Raw genomic sequence first — 15,096 nt, 5'->3', positions numbered from 1 at the left:
CAATGTGATGTTGTTGTGTTCGTGAAGCTTATTGTGAGGACTTGAAGTTCAACCAAAGAAGATAGAGTTGTTGTGTAGAAAATAGGGAGTGTTTTACAACTTTGGTTATCTTGCTTTGTATTTGAACTCACAAGTTTTCATAGTGAATTTGCTTCCTCTGGACTTGGTCCCATGGATATAGGCTTGATGCCGAACCATGTAAAAATGAGTGTGTTCTTTACTTGCCTTGATGTATGTTTTGATTATGTTTATCACAACTCATTTGCTCTAAAAATTGAACAAGCAACCCATTCTGCATAAGTTTTAAACACTTGGTAACCCTTTAAAACTTATGGTTTATTTATCCAATATTGGATAAGCTACATCCACATTGAGTGTCAAAAAGGAGGAGCTCACTGCACTAATTAGTGCCCAAGAATCACTGTTACAAACTCACAAATGAACAACCAACTACCCTTGATACAAGATTAACCCGTAACCAGCCCCTTAGAGAATCTCACCTTGGATACTCTAATTTAAGAGATCTAACCCTCCCAAGAATGATTACAACCCTAATCACTCAATGCTACCCAGTTACAATAATCTTGAAGAAGAATCACACAAACCCTAGTTTTCTTCTCTGTTGCTCGATGAAAGAAAGAGAGTTATGTTTCGTTGATTTAGCAAAAAAAGTGAGTTTATATACCGTTGACCTAGAGATTGATTTGTAGCCGTTGGATAAGAAGAATATTGATGGCCAAGATTCACTCAACTATGCTTTAAAACAATGCAGTCCAACTTAACCTAAAACGACATCGTTTTCAAGCTTCTACTTCAACAATCTCCACCTTGGAAGCATTGAAAACACTTCATTAGTGTAGCTTGCCCAGTCCAATTTCCTCATAGCTCTAGTCACTCTAGCTTATTTCACAAATAGCAAATTCAAGCAATGCTTGAATTTTGTTGGAGTGACAATTTTGGTCCCCATATCTACTGGCTTATCCTTAGTAGAAATCTTCTCCAGCTCAATAACTCCTTAGGTAATCAAGTCTCTCACAAAGTGATAATAGACATCCACATGTTTGGTTCTTTTGTGGTAAACAGAGTTTTTACCCAGATGTATAGAACTCTGGCTATCTGATTAAATTGTTACCTTTCCACTGATTAAGTTTGCTTATGTCAGAATCCCCTTAAGCCAAAGGGCCTCCTTGAACACATCTGCCACTGCAATGTACTCAGATTCAGTTGAGGAGAGGGCCACAATTGGCTGCAATTGAGACTTCCAGCTTATGCAATTTCCACCTAAGATGAAAAAGTAAGCTGTGGTTGATTTTCTAGTGTTTTTTCCCCTGCAAAATCAACATCTACAAAACCAACAAGATCAAGTGAAACAATTTTTTTACAATATTCAAGCCCAATACATAGTGAACTATTAATGTACTTTAACACCCATTTTAATGTTGTCCAGTTATCCATACCAAGGTTAGACATGAACTTACTCAACATGGAAATGGCAAATGCTAAACTTTGTATTAGGGCATTGAGATTTACTTAACACAAAGTGGTTAGCCAAGGGCATGAAGACCAATTTGGCACTAGTCATGCCAAACTTTGTAACCAGTTTAAGTAGATATGATTGTTGGTGAGTCCTCAACTCACAATTCCTTTTATACCTATTAATCATCATGCCTAATATTTCTTGGCATACCCTAAGTTTTTCATATTGAACTCAGAACTGAGTTTCTTCTTTAGATCACTAATTAGGGTCTTAGACTTACTTATTAGCAACATATCATCAACGTATAGAAGTAAATATATAGGCATGTCATTGCTTATTGTAAAGTAGAAGCAACTATCATATCTACTTCTAGTAAAGCCTATACTCACTATAAGGTGTCAAACCTTTTGTACCATTGCCTAGGGGACTGCTTTAAGCTATATAGGGATTTTTTTCAAGAGGCATACATGGCTAGGAGCACTAGGGTCTATAAAACCCATTGTCCAGTGATCTGTTCTTCTAGGTTTCCATGTAAGAAGGCAGTGGTGACATCCAACTACTCAAGTTCCAGGTTTTGGTGGGAAACAACCGATAGCATCATAATAGTCTTATATTAACTACAGGGGAGAAGACTTCATTGAAGTCAATAACCTCCCTTTGGGTATACCCATTTGCAACAAGTCTCGCTTTATACCCAGGGGGTCAGCTATAGAAATACCATTTCTCAATTTAAAGAGCCACTTACATTGAATCAGCTTTTTGTCTCTTTGTTTTGGGATCAAGGACTAGGTGTTGTTTACCTTTAAGGATTGCATTTCCTCCTCCATGGCTGCCCTCCATTTGTCCCTATCTTTAGATTCCGTGGCTTCTTGGTAATTTTCAGGTTTAGATCTCTGCACATTAGTACCTACAAGCAAAGCAATATATATTAGTTCTGCACATGAGTATTTGGTCTTACCTCTCTCCTGGTTCTATCTCTAGCAAGCTGATAGTCCACCAACTCATCATGTTGTGGTTTCAAAAACTCTTCAATTTCATCTTCTGCTCTTTGGTCAAATTCAACAAGTCCTGCTTCTTCTCCTGTTGGCTACTGTACTTCTATTTGAGGTGGCTCAAGTTGCTAACCTGTATGCTCCACATCAATTTGAGGAACACTAGGCAGAATAGAAGTTGATTCTATACTCTTAGATGTACTTGCATCACTGTTAGTTTCTTTCCAAGCAAAAACTCCCTCATTAAACACAATATCCATGCTTACTATGATCCTAACTCCTAGAGACTCTCTATCCCATAACCTGTACCCTCCTGATATCCTAAGAATACACACTTAGTGCTCTACGTTCCAACTTACCTCCCTATGTGTGTGCATAGGTTGCACACCCAAAAACACTCAGGTAACCTAACTTTGGTCTCCTTCTAGACCACCTCTCGTCTGGATAGTTTAAATCTATGGTTGTGGAGGGACTCATATTTACTAGATAAGCTACTATGGTAAGGGTCTCTCCCTAGAAAGTTTTAGGAAGGTTTGAGGTAATTAACATACACCTAACTTTCTCCAAAAGAGTCTTGTTCATCCTCTTAGCAACCCCATTTTGCTAAGGGTATTTCTTACTGTTTTATGCCTCAAGATCCCCTAATCACTGCAAAATATCAAACTCTAGGTTACAGAACTCCAACCCATTATCACTGCAAAATCTATCAAAGCCTTAACCTTTCTATCAACTTGATTTTCTACCAACACCTTCCAATCTTTAAACCTAGCCAAGGCTTGATCCTTTGATTTCAGTAGGTAAACCCATACTTTCCTACTATAATCGTCTACAATTGAGAGGAAATAACTGTTTCTCCTTGTGATTTTACCTTTTTAGGCCTCCATAAGTCAGAATGTAGGTAATCAAGGAAATTTGTGGCTGAATGGGTTCCCTTAGAGAAGTTATTCCTATGCTGTTTGCCTAGTATACAATTCTCACAAAACTCTAGAGTAGTGACAGAGTCCTTCCCAAACTGCCATATGACGCAACCTTAGATTCCATTTTTCAATCACAGACAAGTTTGAAGAAATAAGAGCAGTGTTATTACATTTAGAATATATAGAAACATCCACAGAGAATATAAAGACCATTTTTCTTTTCTCTTGTTAAGACTAATTTCTCATTTCTGTATACATTTAACCAACCATTATCAGCCCTATAGCAGCATCTTGCTTCATCTAGGGTCCTTAAGGAAATGAGATTTTCCCTAAGGAAATGAGATTTCTCTTAAGTTCAAGGATGTACCTTACTTTGGTCAATTTAATCAGTTTCCTCCCACTTAACCTTAAGGGCATGCTGGCTATTCCCTTAACCCTATAGGCATGATTATTTCCCATAAATACTGTCTCATAATCAGAGGTTTCAAACTCTTGAAACTAACTCCTATTAGGGCTCATATGAAACGTGCAACCACAGTCTAACACCCATTCCTTTGCAGTGCTAGATGTTGACATTGTAAGGACTTCTAGTTCATTTATTAGGTTCTTGGTGGTAGACTCTCTATGTTCCCTAGTTTCTGTTTCTTAATCCAATCAAAGCAATTTTTCTTCAAGCGACCAGTTTTATTATAGTAAAAACACTTTCTTGTTTCTGCCTTAGTCTTATTATTCCCTTTCCATTTTTTCTCATTCTTAGCCCCATGATTGGTTAGGGATTGCTTTAGATCATACAATGTCTTATGAAGTTTACAAACATAGGTGGACTTGGTAGAATCAATAAAACCAAGAGGTTGAATCCTATACACTGTTTCATGAAAATCACCATTCAAGAAGGCATTATTTACATCTATTTGCTGAATATTCCAATTGTATGTGGTAGCTAGAGTGAGAGTAATTCGAATAGTGGAGGGCTTGATGTTAGGGCTAAAAGTCTCAAAATAATCTAGCCCAGCAGTTTGTTGGAATCCCTTGGCCACTAGCCTTGCTTTATACTTTTGCAAGGTACCATCAACATGAAACTTTGTCCTAAAAACCCACATACTGCCTATTACATGCATATCTGATGTAAATGGAACAACAGATCAAGTACCATTGGCCATTAATGCATTAAACTCAAGTTGCATAGCAAATTTCCGTTCTGGAGAATTTAATGCTTCAAAAACTATAAGAGGTTCAAGAACAGGAGAGATACTAGTCGAATAAGCTACAGAAATAGGTGAAGCACTAGTAATAGTTGAGTAAGTATCATGAGCTAAATGGACTACTTTATCATGAGTTGAATGATCTGCTTTATTAGTGACAAGACTTGTTGATTGTGCTGTTTTATTGTTGACAAGAGCTACTGGATGGACAATTTTGTCTTTGAAAAGAGCTCCTGATTTTGCTCTGGTGATCATGGGGTGAACATTTTGACAGACCGCTGATTGTTCAGAAGATACAGAGGACTTGAAATGGCACAAATCAACTTCAAGAGGACAGGGTGAAAATGTTTGGTCTGAAGGTATAGACTAAAGAGACTTAATAGAAGAAGAGATAGTGTGTTGAGATATGGGAAGTGAGACATTTGTTGACGTGGGAGTTAAGACAAGACCAGTGAGAGAGGGTGATGATATCAGAGATGGAGAAGAAGTAGGGGATGCATCAGAGTTGGACAAAGGCGAATGACATTAAGATGTACTAGGATCATCAGATTGAGACATTGAATGAGATATACTAGGATCATCAGATTGAGGCAATGACGATAGTGATGTAGGATTTTACACTTGTGTGTGACAATGTGATGTAGGATTTGACACGTGTGTGTGACAATGTAATGTAAAAGAATTATTAATCTAAGGTAGTGATGTCAAGGACTTAGTCTTTGGACAAGACTCCGCAAATGAATTGTTAATAGGCAAAGATATAAAAGGAAAATGTGATTGAGAAATAGAACATGTAGTATCTGAAGGTGATTATGAAGAAGCATGAGATTGAAGAAAACCTATGAAAAAAAGGAAGACATTCTCATTAAATTTGACACTTGGTGTCATAACTATTTTCCCTGTGGAAGTTAAACACTTATACCCTTTGTGAACTAGACTATAACCTATAAACACACTTGGATGAATGAAAATCAAACTTGTGTTTGTTAAAGACTCTTAAGAAGAGATAACATGCACAACCAAATACTTTTAAGGTAGTACAAACTAGATTCCTATGAAATAGAAGTCGATAAGGAGAGAAATAGTTCAAAATAGATGAAGGCATCCTGTTAATTAAAAATATTGCAGTTTCAAATGCATTGTAAGATATTTTCTTTGGGAAAGTAGGCAGATTTGAAAAATATGAAGACGATGGTAATTGAGATGGAAGAGCCAGCTGATATAAGCCTACATTAAGCCCTCCTTGCAGTAAAATTGCCATGGTGACTTTGTCCTTGATAGCACAATAATCAGAATTAAACTCTACCACAACATTATTGTCTTTAGAGAATTTTGATATGCTAAGGAGATTTTTAGTTCTAGGAACACAAAGGACATTTTTTAAATGAAGACATTTAGATTGTAATTGACTAGGCAGTAAAATAAAACCAGTATGAGTCATATGCAAAAACTCGCCACTTCCCACTTGAAGTTGACTAGCTCCATTGTAATCCTGGCTTGTATTTAACTAAGATGGATTAGAGGTCACATGATCAGTGGCCCCTAAGTCCAAGTACCAAATGGGATCTTGAGGAGTAGAGGATGAAGTTGTCAATACTATCATTTTAGGTCCTCAACTAGCATTTGCTGAAGGAGATAAAGCTACAAAAGAAGTGTTTGGCACATAGGGACTGACATTGTTCATGGTGTTGTTGAATGGGACAACTTGTGTAGCAAATTGAGCTGGAACAGACTGTGCAACAAATGGAGTTGGGACAAATTATGTAGCAAGGTGAGCCTAACTGAGATCACCAGCAAAGTGAGCCTGACTATTAGCAAAATGTGCCTGATTGAGGTCTCTAGAATTATGAGAAAATATCTGAGGTGATGGTGCTGAGAAACCAAAATTGGAAGCTTGATTAGGGTGAGAAAAGCCTCTAAAATTCTGAGGTACAGAGCACAAATTTAGTCTTTGATAGTTGGGCACATGAAAAGTATTTGGACTTGAATCATGGCCTTGATAACTTGGACCATGAAAGCCACCATAATTCTGAACAGAACTATTGAAATTACCATATGAACTGTGGTTCCCAAGCATTGTAAGACCACCATTAAAATTGGAATTGAAACGATGGTAACATGGATAGCTATCCAGTTTTGTTATAGACCTGACATACCGGCCTTCCTCTACCATTTCCTATGCCATGACCTCTTTGAAATGTCCCATAGTTGACAGGTCTAACAGCTCTAGAATTGCAACCAAAGTGCTAACCAAATGAGGGTTGTGACCGAGGAAATTGATCAATTTGACTGGGAAAATTCACTTGACTGGACTGAGGTACAGGGATATAAGTTCCATTCAATTTGTTTTGACTAAATGAATCAAGAGAAGTTCTAGCAACTTGAGTCACACCGTAAGTGCTAGTAGGATGTTGTGAATATGTATTTGCTACCATTGGATTATTGGTGTTCACAGTTGACACTGTATATGAGCTGAGCTTTGATGAAAGTCCACAGAATTAAACTTAACCAGTCGTATTTCATACTTCTAAAGCAAAAACTGTGCTTCTTGTAGAGAGATAGAGTTATTAGGTGATTCAATGCGTGCAGTAAGGTTTACTACCACGACATCATATTTTGGACCTAGACCATCTAAAATATGTTGAAGTAAATCATCTTCTGATACAATTTGACCACTGGCAGAAAGGCTCTTTGCAATCCCCTTCATTTTCTTGCGTAGTCACTATTACTGAGATTCTCCTTAGATGTATTCTGAAGTAAATTCTTTCTTTCAATGCAAAGCCCTAGCTTTAGAGTTAGTAATGAACTCCTTTACGAGTGCAAACCAAATTTCTGAAGAGAATAGGCATTTAGCAATAGTGCTAAACATCCCTTCCGAAATTGAGGCAAGAAACCAACTAACCAAGAACTTATCGGTTCTTTTCCATAAAGAGTATGCTAGATTAATCTTTTCAGTAACTAAGCAATCTTTAACTTTACTAGTACCATTATTCGTAGAATTATTCATTTTACAAGTAATAAGATGAGATGGACATGGAATTAAACCTGTTAGGCGATCTTCCAATTCATGTGCTCCTACAGCAAACAAGACTTAGGAATGCCAGAATCTGTAGTTATCTGTGGTGAGTTTGGAGTGATAACTTGTAGACTTGACGAAATAGTGGACGAGCTAAGATTGACAAGCTAGATGAATGATGAATAACCTTTTCAAGATTACCAGATTGTCAGCTTTTAGAGTTTTCTGTCATTGTTGATGTTAGTCAATGGGCTCTGATACCATGTAAATGGTTAGGGTTTGGAAAGAATCTAGAGAGTGTTGAGAGCAAGAGTTTGAGCTGAATTTTTCATAATTTTTCAACTGATCAACTGAATTGGAGAGTATAGGGATTGCCATTATAAGCAATTCTTTACATAGAGACAAAATGACACCTCTTGATTTCTAACTAACTCTTCTTTCTAAAAACGACACCGTTGGATGGATCAACCTCTATTCTTTATATCCAACAATTGGACTGATTTCCTTTGCTAGGTTGGCTGGATTTGACTTTGCCCTTTACAAATAAGTTACTATTATTCCTCTTAAGGGTGTTAAGCTCTAACTCCCTAGCCTTAAGTCCAGCTATGATCAAGTCTAAACTAGGTATAGTACCTGAGTACTGTAGGGCATTCTTGACTACTTGGTAGTCATCAATTAATGAATTTAACAAAATCATGGCAAGGCTAGTATCTCCTAACTCTTGATTTGTGCCTTTCAAGATCAGAGTCATTTATAAAAATTCATCCAAACTGTCCTCAATTGATTTAGAACTATATATTTTATAAGAGAATAATGCACCTTTTAAGAATGCAAGATTCGATGCAGATTGTAAAGCATATAATGATTCAAGCTTAGCCCATAGTCCAAGAGGAGTTTCGAGTCCATCTACCTTTCGCAGTACACTATCCAAGAGGTTCATCACGATCAGATTGTAGGCCTCTTCGTCGATCTCCTCCTTCTTCTTTAATTTCTCCTCTAACCAATTCTTGGGATCCATTTCCAGTGCAATTGCAACTTTGTTGTGGGAGAGAAGAGCCTTCATCTTCTTCTTCTAGCTTCCAAAATCAATCTTCTCATCTATTGGGTAATTTCCAACCGAGTAGTGGTTGTAGCGGTCATGGTTGTGGTGCTTTAGAGTTGATATTAGGAATACCCAACCTGAAACCCTAAATCTTTGTCTTAAAGATTTTCATGATCTTGGAACCCTAGATTCTTCCCGAGACTTTGTCAAGATTGACAAATTCCACTCAAATCCTGAATCCCTAACCCTCAAAATTGAGAAACCCCCAAATTGACGAAACCCTAGATTTCAAGAATCGACTTCAATCGAATTTTAGGAACATAGGATTCTAATCTAGACTCCAAAATGGCTTTGATACCACTATTATGCAATTAAAGATCACACTCTAAACTAAACGCACACATAATCAAGATCAAGAAACAAATTGAACGTGGCAATTTACCATGGTTCACTTATCCAATATTGGATAAGCTACATCCACGTTGAGCATAAAAAATGGAGGAGCATACTGCACTAATTATTACCCAAGAATCACTGTTACAAACTCACAAATGGACATCCTAATGAACTAGATACAAGATTAACCCATAACTAGCCCCTTAGAGAATCTCACCTTGGACACTCTAATTTGAGAGATCTAACCCTCCCAAGAATTATTACAGCTCTAATCACTCAATGCTACCCAATTACAATAATCATGAACATGAATCACACAAACCCTAGTTCTCTTCTCTGTTGCTCGATGAAAGAAAAGGAGTTCAATTTGTTAATTCAGCAAAAAAAAAGTGAGTTTATATACCGTTGACCTGGAGACTGATTTGTAGCCATTGGATCAGAAGAATATTGATGGCCAGGATTCAACTAACCAGGCCTTGAAACAACGTCGTCCAACTTAACCCAAAGTGACATCATTTCAAGCTTCCATTTCAACAAACCCTAATATTTATTTTAATTTTTCTTAAAATATGATGCCATGAACAATAAAGAATATACTTTGTTTAATCTTACCATGTTTTAAGATTTTTCAGATTAGTGGATGTTCTTGATTAAGAAGCCTTTCGACTTGGATGATAAAAATAAATTTATAAACTAGGATGATTAAAAGGAATTGAAGGATGCCAAAATATACTATTATTTCTTGTTTTTGGTAAATAATCTTAACTCCTTAGCATTGGCCAGTGTATATACATAAGGTGAAGAACTATTTTAGCTTTAGTCTAGAGAGTTCTTTCCTTTAAAAACTATTGAGAAGCAAAGAAGATCATGATAACTCTGTTCCTTTTTTAAAAGAAATTATCTTAAGCTTTGAAGAGGTTTTTTATTATGATTAAAAGAAATTGAAGGATACCAAATTTGTCTAATTTCTTCTTCCTGGCATTATGCTTATGCGTTACTTTTTCAGACATTCTCTAGGTTTCTTAAGTTTGTTAATAGTTCTCTGTGTTTGTCTAGTGAACCCAAGCAAATTAGGAGAATTCTTATTACATTCTATCAAACAACTGAACTGGCTATATATAGCCTTACAAGAATAACAGAAAGAGAAAAATCTATAGCCCATGTTTTACATGCTTATTAATGTGATAAGTGACTAGGAAACAAACAACTCATCCCTAAAGAATAGGAATTATTCAAACCACTAAGCAACTAACAGAAGCATATCCTAAAGATTCGATCGACACTAACAACTAATAGTTTCAACATCCTCTCTTAAATTGAATACCAACTTCATTCTGTTTATACTTGGATCTGTCCAGACCCCTAATAGACCTCTCAGCTTCGCAAACATATCAAGCTTCAATGGCTTCATCGTTATGTCTGCATCCTGTTATTGAGTGTGACAATGGACTAGCTTTATAACTCTATCTTTATTAAGCTCATGAAGAAAATGAAATCTGACATCTATATGTTTGTTTCGACCATGTAACACAAGATTCTTCAAAAGTTCAATAACTGAGCTGCTGTTGCAAAAGATCATTGTACCATCACTTTGAACATGATTAAAACACTTCAAAATCCTCCTTACCCAAACTGCTTGACAAGCACATGAAGCTGCTACAATGAACTCAACTTCAGTGGTAGACAAGGTGACTATTGATTGTTTCTTCAATGACCAAGAAACTTGAAATCAATAGAAAAACATAACCTGAAGTACTTCCTTTGTCATCTAAATCTCCAGCATAGTCATTCTCTGTATACACAACCAACTTCTCATCTCCTCCCTTTCTATAAAGGATCCCAAAATCAGAAGCCCCTTTCAGATGCCTCAACACTCTTTTAGCTGCCTGGAGATGAAGCTCTGTGGGACGATCCATATACCTATTCAGAAGACTCACCACAAACATAATGGCGCGTCAAGTAGTAGTCAGAAACATTAGGCTGCCAACTACTTGCTTGTAACGACTACTATCCACCCTTATTCCATTCTCATCTCTCATGAGTTTGCAACCTGGAGAAATTGGATTATGAATTGAATTGCATTTATCCATATTACACATTTTCAGCACCTCCTATGTATACTTCCTTTGATAGATAAAAATACCATCTAGTCTCTGCATTACTTCTATACCAAGAAAATATCTCATTTTTCCAAGGCCTATCATGTCAAACTCATGCATCACAGAATTTTTAAATTCAACAAACATATGCTAATCATTGCCCGTAAAAATTAAGTCATCAACATAGAGATAGAAAATTTGAATTTTACCTCCGTCTCCCATTTTGATGAACAAAGTATGCTCATAAGGGCACATCTCAAAACCTTCCTTAGTAAAATATGACTCTATTTGACTATACCAATCTTGTGGAATTTGTTTTAGTCTGTATAAACCCTTTTTTAACCTGTAAATTTTCTGTTCATCACTTTTTTTCTCATAACTAGGAGGTTGCTCTACAAAAAAACTCTTCACTAAGTTCTCCATGGAGAAAGGCCGATTTTACATCTAGTTGAAAAATCATCCCCTTTTTCTAAGCTGCAAGAAAAACTACCAACCGAATTGCCTCCAATCGTGCTTCAGTTGGAAAGACCTCATTGTAGTCCACGCCATGTTTTTGGGTATAACCCTTTGCAACCAAACAGGCTTTGTGCTTCTCCACCTCACCATTTTCATCGAGTTTCGTCTTATACTGTGAATTTGGAAGAAAAAGAAACGAATTTCTAAGGATGAAAAGTCCTTTTTTTGTATTGATTAAGAACTAAACTGAAAATACAATGATTTCTCCTTTTTATATTGACGAGAAGAAGAGATTAGTTAAGTAGTTAAAGATACGTTGCTATTGATAGACTTTTTAACAAACTTTAACAGAAACAACAAAATGACAGCATTTTGAACAGATTAAGTTAAGTTCTCAAGCTTTGAGAACTTTCATATAACACCCTTTGACCTTTGACTGTTGAAGGTCAACATTTCCTCTCAAACAAAGCTGTTTCTTCTGTCACATTTGTCTCCTTTTTTTGGCACCTTGGTTGCTTCTTTTTCCTTACTTTCAAGAAAACAAAGGACAATACAACTTGACCACTTCTTTCTTTTTTAACTTTTAAGAAGTTGAAGGTCAATATTTCCCCTCAAACAGAGTTGTTTCTTCTATCTTTAACCATTTTTCACCTACTATATTACTTGCTTCTTAATTAACTAAGAGAACTGAGTTATTCCTCTTGTTTCTTGCCAAAACGAAAACCAACAAGGAGAAACTCCAAACAAAGAAAGAACCAAAAAAAAAAAAAACTTTCTTTTGTTATGTTTGTCACCTCTATTTTCATTTGTTGCCAACTGTATGACCACTTCTTCTTTCATAGCTGAATAGCTGTCTATCAGAGGTAGTAAGTTGCTGCTGCTTCTACACTTTTACTACATTATTCAAGTTTCAGTGGAATATCAAAGTAAGGTAACTCTTGGAATTGAAAGGCATTCACTTAACTTGTAGTAGATTTTTCTTTTGAATGAGGATCAGTGACAACAACAACATTAAATTTGTGTTTGACCTCTTAAAATTGGACCACTGATAAGGTTTTAGTCAACACATCTGCAATTAGTAATTGAGAGGGCACATACTGTGTCACGCCCCTTCCTGGGTATTCCCTATCCCGTTGGATGCAGGCGCTCTGAAGGACTCAAGATCCCCGTAGGAGTGTGAATTTTTCGAAAATAGTTTGTAAAAAAAATCCATTCATAAAACATTTAATGTCATTTTTTTACAATTTAAAACATAATTCTGAAAGTGTAAGCGTTAGAAATCAGTTAAACAAAATATTGTATCAGAGTGTTCTAACATGTACACACATCATGCCAATAAACATGCGTTTGCGGCTTCTGAAAGCATATAGTATGTGCCTCACATACCCTGTATGCAAACCTAAGGGGAAAATCATAAAATAGTGAGCTAGAAAGCCTAAGGAGTGGATAATACAATTTATAAATGGAAATAACTTCAATCTTAAACTTGCATGAGAGAACACTTGCACATCATGTATCACCTAACCATTCCCTTGGCAAAACCACACTTTCCTTTTTATTATTTTCAGACACGATAAATCCTTGATTCGTATCCGTGTACAACTTCTCCATTTTCCATGGATCATCGAATTATTTTCATAACAATCGATACGGTTATCATCAAAGCTGAGTAGGCATTTCCCAACACGAAACCTATTCTTGCTCACACTAATGCTCACCAAATGTCCATAATCTCCACCCCAGCCAAATGCCCGCTGGATAATCATAGATTCCACCCTAGCATGTACCCGTTGGGTGTTAACAAACTCTCATCACATCATTATTACAACCACCACCACTAGCACCATACTAGTCCCCAAGGCCCCTAATACAGACAACCAACTAGGCCACCCACAATCTATCCTCGAGGTGGCACCATCCACATTCTATCCTTAGGATGGCTAAATTATCATAGTATAACCATACTCAACCCATAGTCTATCCTCGGGGTGTCATGATATGGTATCATATAGAAGAATCTCACCCATAGTCTATCCTCGAGGCATCATGTATCAATATCACACCCATGATCTATCTTCGGGGTGGTATCATTTACAGTCTATCCTCGAGATGGTATACTCATCACTAGACAACCATACTCGACCCATAGTCTATCCTTGAGATGTCATGATATGGTATCTAGTAATATCCCACCCAGAGCTCCTCAAGCATCCATACTGTCTCGATAGGAAGCTACCACCATGCAGTAGTACGAGCCATGTTAACACTCATAGGAGGCTAAGAAATAAAATACAAACTAACTGATATCTAAAGAGGGACTGGTACTACAGGAGGGTGATCTTAGATCTAAACACATCCTTATGCTAAAGCATGTAAATACGATTACAACACTCGCAACATTATGAAGTATACCAACTTGTAAAATACTATTTATCCCCTATATTTTCATTCATTTCATTTAGTCCCAAAACTTTCTAATCCTTACAATTTACCTCCTATTTGTGCTTCAATATCTGTAGAACTAACAAACCACCCCCAAAAATTCCTCCACCAATTTCTATCCAATTCAAAACCAAAAATATGATGTGGGCCCTATTAATAATAAGCCAGCCCACTTATCAAACTCAAAAGACCAACCATAAAAATCTGGACCATATCATTTATAGACCGATCCACTTAAGAATTAAGACTAAAAATTCATCTGAAAAAACTTGGGCCTCATTAATAACAAGCGGCCCTTCTCATTAATAAAACCCAACAACCCAACAATTTCAATTAACCAAGACCATAAAGCCCATTTACTTAAATCCAAACACCATTGGGCCCAATTAATTCAATTAAAACCAAACATGATTAGGTCTAATTACTTCAATTAAATCCAAACATCATTTTACAAACATTTATAAACATTAAAATTCAATGTAAGAACACATAAATAATTACCACATATTTATATACAAGGGCTTTAACTACAAAAAAAGATACTAAAAAGAAAAGTTTGGATCCACTCACCTCTCTAAAGCTAAATCCTCGACCCGAAGAAGGGATCAGAATCCTCCGACGGTGCCTCACTTGTCTTCCCTTATCTGCAGTCCAATGAACTCTCCATGTAAAGGTTTCCCTGTGGTAACAAATCAATATTAAACTTATTGGACAACCCCTACACCAAAAGGTTAACTTAACTCCTTTTTAACAAAACCATCTTATAACTGAACGCCGATCACTCTCAAATTCTTTTTCATAAAAACTCCACTCAAGTAAATTATCTTTTTGCTCCCTATATTTTTTCACATTCCCTTAGTCCCTTAACTTTTTAAATTTTACACTTAACCCCCTGTCTCTGTAACAAGTTTCAAAACTGACAAAATACCCCTTGGAAATCTCGTCGGGGCGAAGATTTTTCTTCACCGTGGCGAAACCTAGAAATTCCCAGAACTTTCCAAATCCTCTCTTGTTGTGGCGAGAATTTTCTTCGCCACGGTGAAGACCAGATTTTTCC

Source organism: Pistacia vera, unplaced genomic scaffold (genome assembly GCF_008641045.1).
Source record: "Pistacia vera cultivar Batoury unplaced genomic scaffold, PisVer_v2 Contig87, whole genome shotgun sequence".
NCBI classification, from domain to species: domain Eukaryota; kingdom Viridiplantae; phylum Streptophyta; class Magnoliopsida; order Sapindales; family Anacardiaceae; genus Pistacia; species Pistacia vera.
Note: the sequence above shows the minus strand (reverse complement) of the source record.